The 9,360-nt window shown below is 50.3% G+C and overlaps 1 protein-coding gene across 1 annotated transcript in view; it reads right to left on the reverse strand.

Annotated features, from left to right (window-relative positions):
- Positions 1-5,817: 5,817 nt before the first annotated feature.
- Positions 5,818-9,360, reverse strand: part of CBX6 (chromobox 6) — a 48,751-nt gene continuing 45,208 nt past the window's right edge. The window contains exon 6 of the transcript XR_007456846.1: positions 5,818-5,830. The gene's annotated coding sequence lies outside the window, so the exon portion shown is untranslated. The remainder of the gene's footprint in view (positions 5,831-9,360) is intronic.

A 9,360-nucleotide genomic window follows, 5' to 3' on the forward strand; every position in this document is an offset into this window, starting at 1 on the left:
GCTGACAGCAGCGAGCCTGATATGGGGCTTGAACTCATAAACTGCGAGGTTATGACCTGAGCTGAGGTCAGATGCTCAACAGACTGAGCCACCCAGGCACCCCCGGAATATTTCTCTTTTAATATTTAATGTAATTACCCACTTACATTACATTCAGGTTTAAATCCGTCAACTTACTATTCATTTCCTATTTATTTCACTCTTTGCGTATTCTCTTTTCTTCCCTTTTTAAACCTTCTTTTGAATTATTTTTATTCTTCTTTTTTCTCCTGTTGTAACATGTTAGTTCCATATTCTTTTACAATCCTTTTAGTGATTACCGTAGGAAAATAAAATATTGATCCTAGATGTATCAAACTCTAATATAAGATCAATACTCTCACTACATTCAGGACAATGCAAAGGAATTAGAATATTCTAACTGCATTTATCTCTTCCCACCTTTTATTCTGTTACGAATTTTAAACCTCACAGGACATAGCTGTTATTATTTTTCTCAATTGGAATTAACTCAGATTTACCCACATGCTTATGCTTTCTGTTGTTCTTCATTAGAATTTCCATGTTTTCTTTCAGGACCCTTTTCCCTCTCCTTAAAGAATTTTATTTAGTCCTTTAGAGAAGCTTTGTTGGTCACAAAACCCATCGGTGATATTCTCATTTTTCCTTGTCTGAAAATGTCATTAGGTCATTTTTACTTTTGAAGAGTTTTCATTGAATATAGAATTCTAGAATGGTGGTTATGTCAATACTTTGAAAGTATCACTTCCTTGTCTTCCTTTTCCCATTCCTTCTATTAAGAAGTTAGTTCTGGCCATTGCTCCTTGGAAAGTAACACATCTTTTTCTCTGTGGGAACTTTTAAGATTTTTCTTTTTTTGTCATTGATTTTAAACCTATTTCACTATCAAAGTCCTAGTTGTGGTTTTATTTGCATTTTTCATGCCTGGTGTTCCCCGAGATCCTTAAATCTGTGGCTTAATGTCTTTCAACAGTTTTTGGAAAATTCTCAGGTGTTGTCTGTTCAAATACTTTTTCTGCCCTACTTGCTGCCTCCACTTCTGGGGCTTCTTCTTGTTTGACCTTTTCACAATGTCCCATATTAATCTTATGCTTCCCCTCCCCGCCCCGCCCCCCCATTTACTTTCTATTTTCCTTCAGTTTTTACTCTGGCTCATTTCTTTTGAGATCTCTGTGAATACAGTTCACAATTCCTTCTTTAGGTGTGTCTGACCTGCTGTTAGACTTATTTATTGAGTTCTCAAGTTCAGATAATGTATTTTTCAGCTCTGGAATGTTCATTTCATTATTCTTCATAGTTGACAGTTCTCTGTTGAAATTCTATGTGTTACCTACATTTTTCTTTTTAAGTAGGCTCCACGCTCCATGTGGAGCTTGAACTCACAACCCTGGGATCAAGAGCCAGATGCTCTACTGATTAAGCCAGCCAGCCAGCCCTGTCATCTAAATTCTTAAATATATTAACCATAATTATTTTCAAGTCTGTATCTCATAACTTCACCATATGGATCTCTTAAAGAGGTCTTAAAAAATTTTTTTAAATGTTTATTTATTTTTGAGAGAGAGAGAGAGCGTGAGTAGGCAAGGGGCAGAGAGAGAGGGAGACACAGAATCCGAAGCAGGCTCCAGGTTCTGAGCTGTCAGCACAGAGCCCAAGGTGGGGCTCGAACACACAAACCATGAGATCATGACCTGATCCGAAATTGGACACCCACCCTCCTGTGCCACCCAGGCACCCCTAAAGAGGTCTGTTTAAAATGAGGCTTTTAATTTTGAGATCAGTATAGATGCACATTCAGGTGTAAGAAGTAACACAGGGAGATCTTATGTGTCTTTATCCAGTTACCATCAACGGTAGCATCCTGCAAAACGATAGGAGAGTATCACAGCCAGGACACTGACATTGATACGCTATTATTCAGATTTCCCATTTGTACTCAAGTGCGTGTGTGAGTGTTTGTTTTGTTCCATGCAATTTTATCATACGCGTAGGTTTGTTGGCCTTTAAAAAAAAATTTTTTTTTGCCTCTTGATTTTTAGTCATTCAGTTTTGTTTCCAGATATGTCTGGTGATGCCAAACCTTGTGTAACAAAAATATAATGTGAGTTTGGATGATATTGTTATCCTTCCTCCCGAGAGAATTTACTTTTGCTTTTGGCAAGATGTTGGTGAAAGAGCAGACACCTTAATTCAATCAGTGACTGAGAGGATTGGAAGCCAAGATTCCGTCTTTGGAGGGCTGGAATACTTCCAATTTACCCTACTCTCAGAGTGTAACCTTTTGGGGTCTCGCTGAAAGCCTGCGTCACTTACCTAGAGCCCCTTATCTTGAACTCCAGTTTTTAGCTGGAATCTCTACTTCTGTGTGTCATACAGTTTCTTGGATCCATTAACCAGCTGCTCAGCTACTGCCCTCTGCTCAACTTAGGCACTTGGTGTAAGTGGGCAGGTGCTTCAAGAGGAAAATTGGAGCCCCCAAGTCAGGCTCACCTCTCTGAGCTTCTGTGCTCTATGGGATCTTTGGCACTTAACTCTCACCTCTCTTGATGCCTCTCTGATGCCTCTTCTTGGAGGTTTCAGGTGTGGTGTTTGGTGTTTCTAGCTTTTCTCAGTGGGAGAAGTAATCTGCATCAGAAATCTACATCAGCCTTTGTTTCTCAAACCAGTATTTGACAACCCGGAGGGGCTAAGGGGGAGCCAAAGTCACAGAGCATACAGTGCAACATTTGAGGGCTTGCTCTGGAGTCAGGAAGGATTAAAATCCCAGTGTTGCCGCTTCCCAACTGGATGACCTTGGACAGGTGCCTTCACCTTTCCGGGCCTGTTTGCTAGCAGCACTTCCCTCCCAGGGTTGAACAAACGAATGTGTGTCGAGTGCTCAGAGCAGTGAATGCCTGGCATACAGTAAGCACTTAATATAGATCAGTTATTAGTATTCAGTGAATACATAGTAAGCCCTACTCTGCCAGATGCTGGATGCACACTGTGGTGGAAAAGACAAATACAGTCCTTTCTCTGGTGGGGCCGACACTCTGGGCGACCTACAATTTTTTTTTTTTTCTAATGTCTGTTTATTTTTGAGAGAGGGAGAAAGAGCGCGATCAGGAAGGGGCAGAGAAAGAGGGAGACACAGAATCTGAAGCAGGCTCCAGGCTCCGAGCTGTTAGCACAGAGTCCGAAGCGGGGCTCGAACCCATGGACCCACGAGATCATGACCTGAGCTGAAGCCACTTAACCAACTGAGCCACCCAGGAGCCCCTCTGGGTGACCTACATTTAAAAGTAAATAAACAGGGGCGCCTGGGTGGCTCAGTCGGTTGGGCGTCCGACTTCGGCTCAGGTCACGATCTCAGGGTCCGTGAGTTCGAGCCCCACGTCGGTCTCTGGGCCGACCGCTCAGAGCCTGGAGCCTGTTTCCGATTCTGTGTCTCCCTCTCTCTCTGCCCCTCCCCCGTTCATGCTCTGTCTCTCTCTGTCTCAAAAATAAATAAACGTTAAAAAAAAAAAGTAAAAGAAAAAAAAGTAAATAAACAAGATCATTGTCAAAGAGAAGTTCATGCTATGGAAAGAAAGAGCATGATAGAGCACATCACCCCGATGATAGAGGTTTGTGTCCAGGATGAGGAGGTAAGGCTCCGTTCCCAATTCTGGGGTCACAGACGAGACCGAGTGGGTCGCAGAGGGTGACCAGGCAGCGACTGAAGGCTGAGGGGTCGGCGAAACATCTGCGATTGTTGCATGACAAACTGAGACCCAAATGACAAGGAGGACCCAGTCCTCTGAGAATAGGGGAAGGTGCCTTCCAGGCGGAGGCAACATGTGCAAGATCCCTGGATCTGACATGCTTGGGGGACAGACGGAGGCCTGCATGTCCCGCAGCATGATGGGAGAAAGAAGGAGAGTTACTGCACCAGACCCGAGAGGTGGGCAGGGGTCAGATCACATAGGGCTTTGTAAGTCAGGGTGAGGGTATGTATCTCATTCTAAGTGTATCAACAAGCTTCGGAGAGTTTTATGAAGCAGAACGATAGTATTTTGATTGCAACGTGATCATTCTGGGCATTGTATAGAGAATGGATTTTTTTTTTAATTTTTTAATGTTGTTTTTATTTTTAAGACAGAGAGACAGAGCATGAGTGGGGAGGGGCAGAGAGAGAGGGAGACACAGAATCCGAAGCAGGCTCCAGGCTCTGAGCCGTCAGCCCAGAGCCCGACGCGGGGCTCGAACTCACGAACTGTGAGATCATGACCTGAGCCGAAGTTGGACACTTAACCGACTGGGCCCCCCAGGCGCCCCGAGAATGGATGATAACACTTGCATTTCTGATTTGAACAACTGGCAGATGGTGAGCCTATTCGGTAAGGGGAAGGCTTGGGGCAGAAGTCGAGGGGGATCAGGAGCGTGGGATGTATTCATTCCGAGACTCCTATTAGGCAACCTGAATATATATACACGAGGAGTCGAGGGAAAGGTCTCAAAAGGAGTCATTGGTCTGAAAGTCATCAGATGATAGCCAGAGCCATGAGCCTGGATGAGATTGCCTAGGCAGAGTGAATAGAAAGAATAGGGGTGCCTGGGGGGCTCAGTCGGTTAAGCGTCTGACTTTGGCTCAGGTCACGATCTCGCAGTCGGTGAGTTCAAGCCCCGCGTCCGGCTCTGTGCTGACAGCTCAGAGCCTGCAGCCTGCTTCGGATTCTGTGTCTCCCTCTCTCTGCCCCCTCTCCCATTCATCCTCTCTCTCTCTCTCTCTCTCTCTCAAAAATAAATCAACATTAAAAACAATCTAAATAGAAAGAATAAAGAGAGGCAGGGCTGTGCCCTGGGGTACTGCAGATTTAGAGGATGGGGAGATAAGAAAGAATCAGAAGGAGCCTGAGAAGGAAGAGGCAGTGAAGGAAAACAGTGCTTCTTAAAGTACGGGCCAGGGACCAGCAGCCACAGCATCACCTAGCACTTGTTAGAAATGCTGAGGATCAGGCCGCACCCCAGCCCTGCTGCCTCAGGCCCAACCAGGGGGGAGGCCCAGACATCATCAATGCTTTCACTGCACTGCAGGTTAAACCAGTGAGCTGGAAGGGAAACCAAGGAAGGGTGTGTTTTGTTTTGTTTATTGTAAGAGAGACAGAGCATGAGCTGGGGAGAGGGGCAGAGAGTGGGGGGGGGGGGGGGGGAGAGGGGGAGAGAGAATCCCAAGCAGGCTATGCACTGTCAGCGAAGAGCCCGACGCGGGGCTCAAACCCACTAACAGTGAGGGCTTGACCTGGGCCGAAATCAAGAGGTGGCCGCTTCACTGACTGAGCCCACCCAGGTGGCCCAGAAAGGTGCGGTTTGAAAGGCGAGAGAAGGAAATCTTTGGAGCAGGAAGGAAGGGTTAACTGTGTGTCTGTGCAGCTGGGAGCTCAACGCAGATGAATACAGAGGCCCGGCCATGAAGTTTCATAACGTGGAGGTCACCGTTGGCCTTGACAGCAGTGATCTCGGTGAGCTGTGGGGGTGATGGTGGAGTGGGAACCGGCGAAGGAGTGAACGCGAGCAGTGAGTGGCAGGAAGACTGTGGACCCCGTGTGCAATAAAGGGTTACCCCGGCCACCTTAGGGTGCTCAAACCCTGCACATCCCCCCCACCCCCCCAAAGGCCTGCGCCTTGACTAGTGGCTGCTATGTGAGCCCTTGGAATATCTTGCCCGATAAGGGTCCTATCAGAGAATGTAGGATACTCAACTGATTTATGGGAAGCACGTTTTTATTTGCCTGGGGCCCTGTATCGGTTTTAACCCCCCCCGGCGGCGGGCGGTGGGGTGGGGTGGAGACTGAGTAGTTGAGGCTCACACGGGTCCTCGTGCCTCCGTGACTGGCCCCGAGTACAAACGCTGGACACCAAGGCTCAGGTGAGTTTCCCCGGATGATGATTTTCTGTACAGGTGTCACACATCGTTGCTGGGGGTGGGGGAATGAAGCATCGTCCGTGACACACACACCCCCCCCACACACACACACCAGAAGGGAACACCTGGAGGCTTGCTCCTGGTCCCTCCCGGACTCTGCCCTATGTGCCTTTTTCCTCTGTCTCTGTTCGCTGTAACAAACCATAACCATGAGAACAGCCTTTCTGAGTCCCGCGAGTCCTTCCAGGGAATCATCCCACCTGAGGGTGGGTGGTCTTGGGGACCCTGACACACCGGCTTTTTCAAGAAGGCTTGCAGTGAAAGCAGCAAAGAGAGACCAAGAGCCGAAGGAGGGTGTTGGCTTGGGGTGGGGGAATTTTGCTTGAGATACAAGGGCATATTCACAAGCCTGTTGGAATGATGAAACAGACAAGGCGAAGTCGGTGATTCAGGAGAGACGTTCTTGAGAGGGCGAAGGGGTACACAAGGACCCCTAATAAGGGCAGGGACAGATCACTCCGAGTGGCAGGAGGGCAGTCAGAGAATGTGCAGCTTTGTGGACACCCTTGGGGAGGTGACGATCGCTTGGTTTCGTCAGTGGGCTATGGGGTAAGGCCACCCTTGAGGGGGCAGGGCTCCAGGCGGTCCGAGGAGAGAGGGAGGGCGTGATTTTTTAGCCATTTTGGCGAGCAAGCCCCTCACACAAGGCAGGTGCTGAGATCGCGGGGCGGGCAGAAACGCCTCTTGGAGATCTCCGGCCATGGGTTTAAAATGAGCGTCAGCGCGGGTCAGAGAGCCCCGTGCTTTTCTGCCTCGGGGTTCAGCTGGGCAGGTGCTGGCACGAAGCAGGTGGGCAGAGGGATGACACCGGGGTTGGGCACGGCCTGCTGAGCGGGACAGAGGGAGAGAGGGTGTTTGTAAGTAAATCAGGACAAGAGAGGATAAACAAAGTATCTGCCGGCAGCTTCGTTCTGTTCAGTGGAAAGTAATTAAAAGCAATATTTTCAAACAAATCTGGATTCATTTCGGAGAATGAAGGAAGCACATGAGCTCTTCAGACAAGCCTCAGATACGTTTTTCCTGTTTCAAGTGCTGCTTCCGGCTATATACCCTCCTGTCCTCACGGGGTGAGGTCACTTAGGTGGGAAATCTGGGAAACTTTGGAAAAGTCTGGGAAGGCATGTCCTACTGGAGTGACCCCCACCCCCGACCCGATTGGGCCCTTGGCGTTTCACAGGGTCTGTCTGAGGACATGGCCCAGCTATGAGCAGTGACAACATTGATGGAGCAGGAGAATGGAGGCCGTGCCCCTAAGATGGGGTGGACAGGGAGGGCTGGGGACCAGATCAAGGCCTCCTGGGGGTAGCGTGGGTGCTGGAAAGGGAGCGTGGGGGCAGCAGACCCTGACACTAAGAGTCCAGCCTAGAGGCCGAACGAGTCACAGGGATCCAGGTAGACTGTGGAGCAGGGGCAGGCTGAAATACAACCGAGTCCCTCCCTCTCTCCTACCCCATCTCTCTAGGACCCAAGGGAGGCAAGGCTCTGGGGGTCCAGGCAAGTGATTCAGGCAGACTGGGTCTCAGGGAACAAGTCAGGGACCTGGTTCCCAAAACTGGGGCACGAGGTGGGGATGGGATGTCGGGAATGAGGCCAAAGCCCAGTTATCAGAACTGGGACACTTTCCATGTGGGACTTACATCCTTCCTGCATAAATCCTGGGAAACGGGGTGTGTCTGCACCTGGGAGCTGGCAGGACTCTTCGTTTGAGAGGCAAAAGTGGGGTTGGGTGCGGCTATGGGACATCAACGTACCACCTGCTCTGTCCCGCCCGGCACCCCAGGCTAGCCCGCCCTTGGAAGAAGAGCCTCAGAGTAAACATTGTTTATTTTGAACATTCAAATTTACAAAAACAAAAAAGTAACAAAAACCCATGACATAGCTCATACACATACACATACACACACACACACACACACACACGCACGCACGCACGTTGCATCTCATGTCACTTTATGTACAAAATTGGGCAAGGAGAAGGGGGCGGTGGGTCACCAGGAGGGTACAATAGTTTCACAGTGTCGGACAGCTGGACGCGCTCACTCCCTGCTCAGCCTGGGCCCACACGAGCCCCTTCCCCACCCAGCAGGGGTGAGGTGGGATTCGGGGTGGCAGGCAGCTGTGACAGAGGGGAAGAGAATGATCCCATCTCTGGGAGGGGACCCCTTCTCCAGTCCGCTCAGGGCAAGGTGCTGGGAAATGTAGAGGAGCAGGGACCCAATTTTGGGGGGGCGGGGGTAGGGGCCACTGCGTTGTGGGGAGTCAGAAAGCTGAGATCAGGTCTCCAGGGGTCCCGGCTGGGTGGCTCCGAGGGGCGCTCACCTTCCCTCATCTGTAAAACGAGGCGTGGGCCTCTTGAAGAATCCTTCCTGCCCAAAGCTGTGGTCCAAGGTCATGCACAATTATGGCAAGGTGATCGGCCCCCTTGGGATGTTGATTGGGGGTACAACGTGCCACAAAGGTGGGGAGATCTGGCAGATAAGAGCTGTGAAGCACCTGGCGCAGGGCTTGGCCCAAAGCAGGAGTTTGAGAAACATCATTTTCCCCCTTCCCTGCCTGGGACACTTGGGAGACTATCCAGCTTCCTCTTCCCTTTCGTTTCTCCTGGAAACTCAAGCCAGGAGGGCTGAGGTGGCGGGCACACTTCAGAGGCACATGTTCCCTGAAGGGGCTGAGACCCCTCCCATGGCTTCACCCAAGGGGACCCTGGCCCTGGGGCCAGCCCATCCCGGGCCTCTGCCTCCATCACAAACCCTGTGAGGGTAGTGAATGGGGTCAAGCATCTCTTCAGGCCAAAATCCACCCGGGGCAACGATGCTAAGCGTCACTCCCTACAGAGAGCAGGGGTGCCCGTGCCTTTGCAACCTGTTTGGTTTGAATGCTGGACTCCATCTTCTGCCACCTGATTGACACTGGGCAAGTTACTTAACCTCTCTGTGCCCCAGATCCCTCCCTTGTATAATGGGGCCCCAAACCGTTCCAACCTTGTAACTGTGTTGGGAGGATAAATGAGATGATGCGAGGCGCTCAGCACAGCGCCTGACAAGGTTGCAAGGAACACGGGCTCTGGCACCGTCGTTAGCCACAGCAGCTCAGGGACACAACCGAGCGACATTTCTAGCTCCTCCTTCCCCGTCTTCTCGGCTGTGCCCAGGAGCAGCTGAACAAGACCAAAACTGGAGTCCAAACGGCAGGCGTTGGGCAGAGGTGAAGAGCGGTCCATGGATGAAGGAGGGGTGGGGACAGCAGGCTTGCATCTTCCTGGAATGGAAATGGTCACCCAGGCCACTCGCCGATGGCCCGGACTCACGGCCTGCACCTTGACGCCTCGGGTTTGTTCCTGTTCCCTCTGGAGGGCTGACCAGGGTGACTCAGCACAGGACCGAGGTCAGATGTCT

The sequence above is a fragment of the Panthera uncia genome, chromosome B4, assembly GCF_023721935.1.
Source record: "Panthera uncia isolate 11264 chromosome B4, Puncia_PCG_1.0, whole genome shotgun sequence".
Classification (NCBI taxonomy): domain Eukaryota; kingdom Metazoa; phylum Chordata; class Mammalia; order Carnivora; family Felidae; genus Panthera; species Panthera uncia.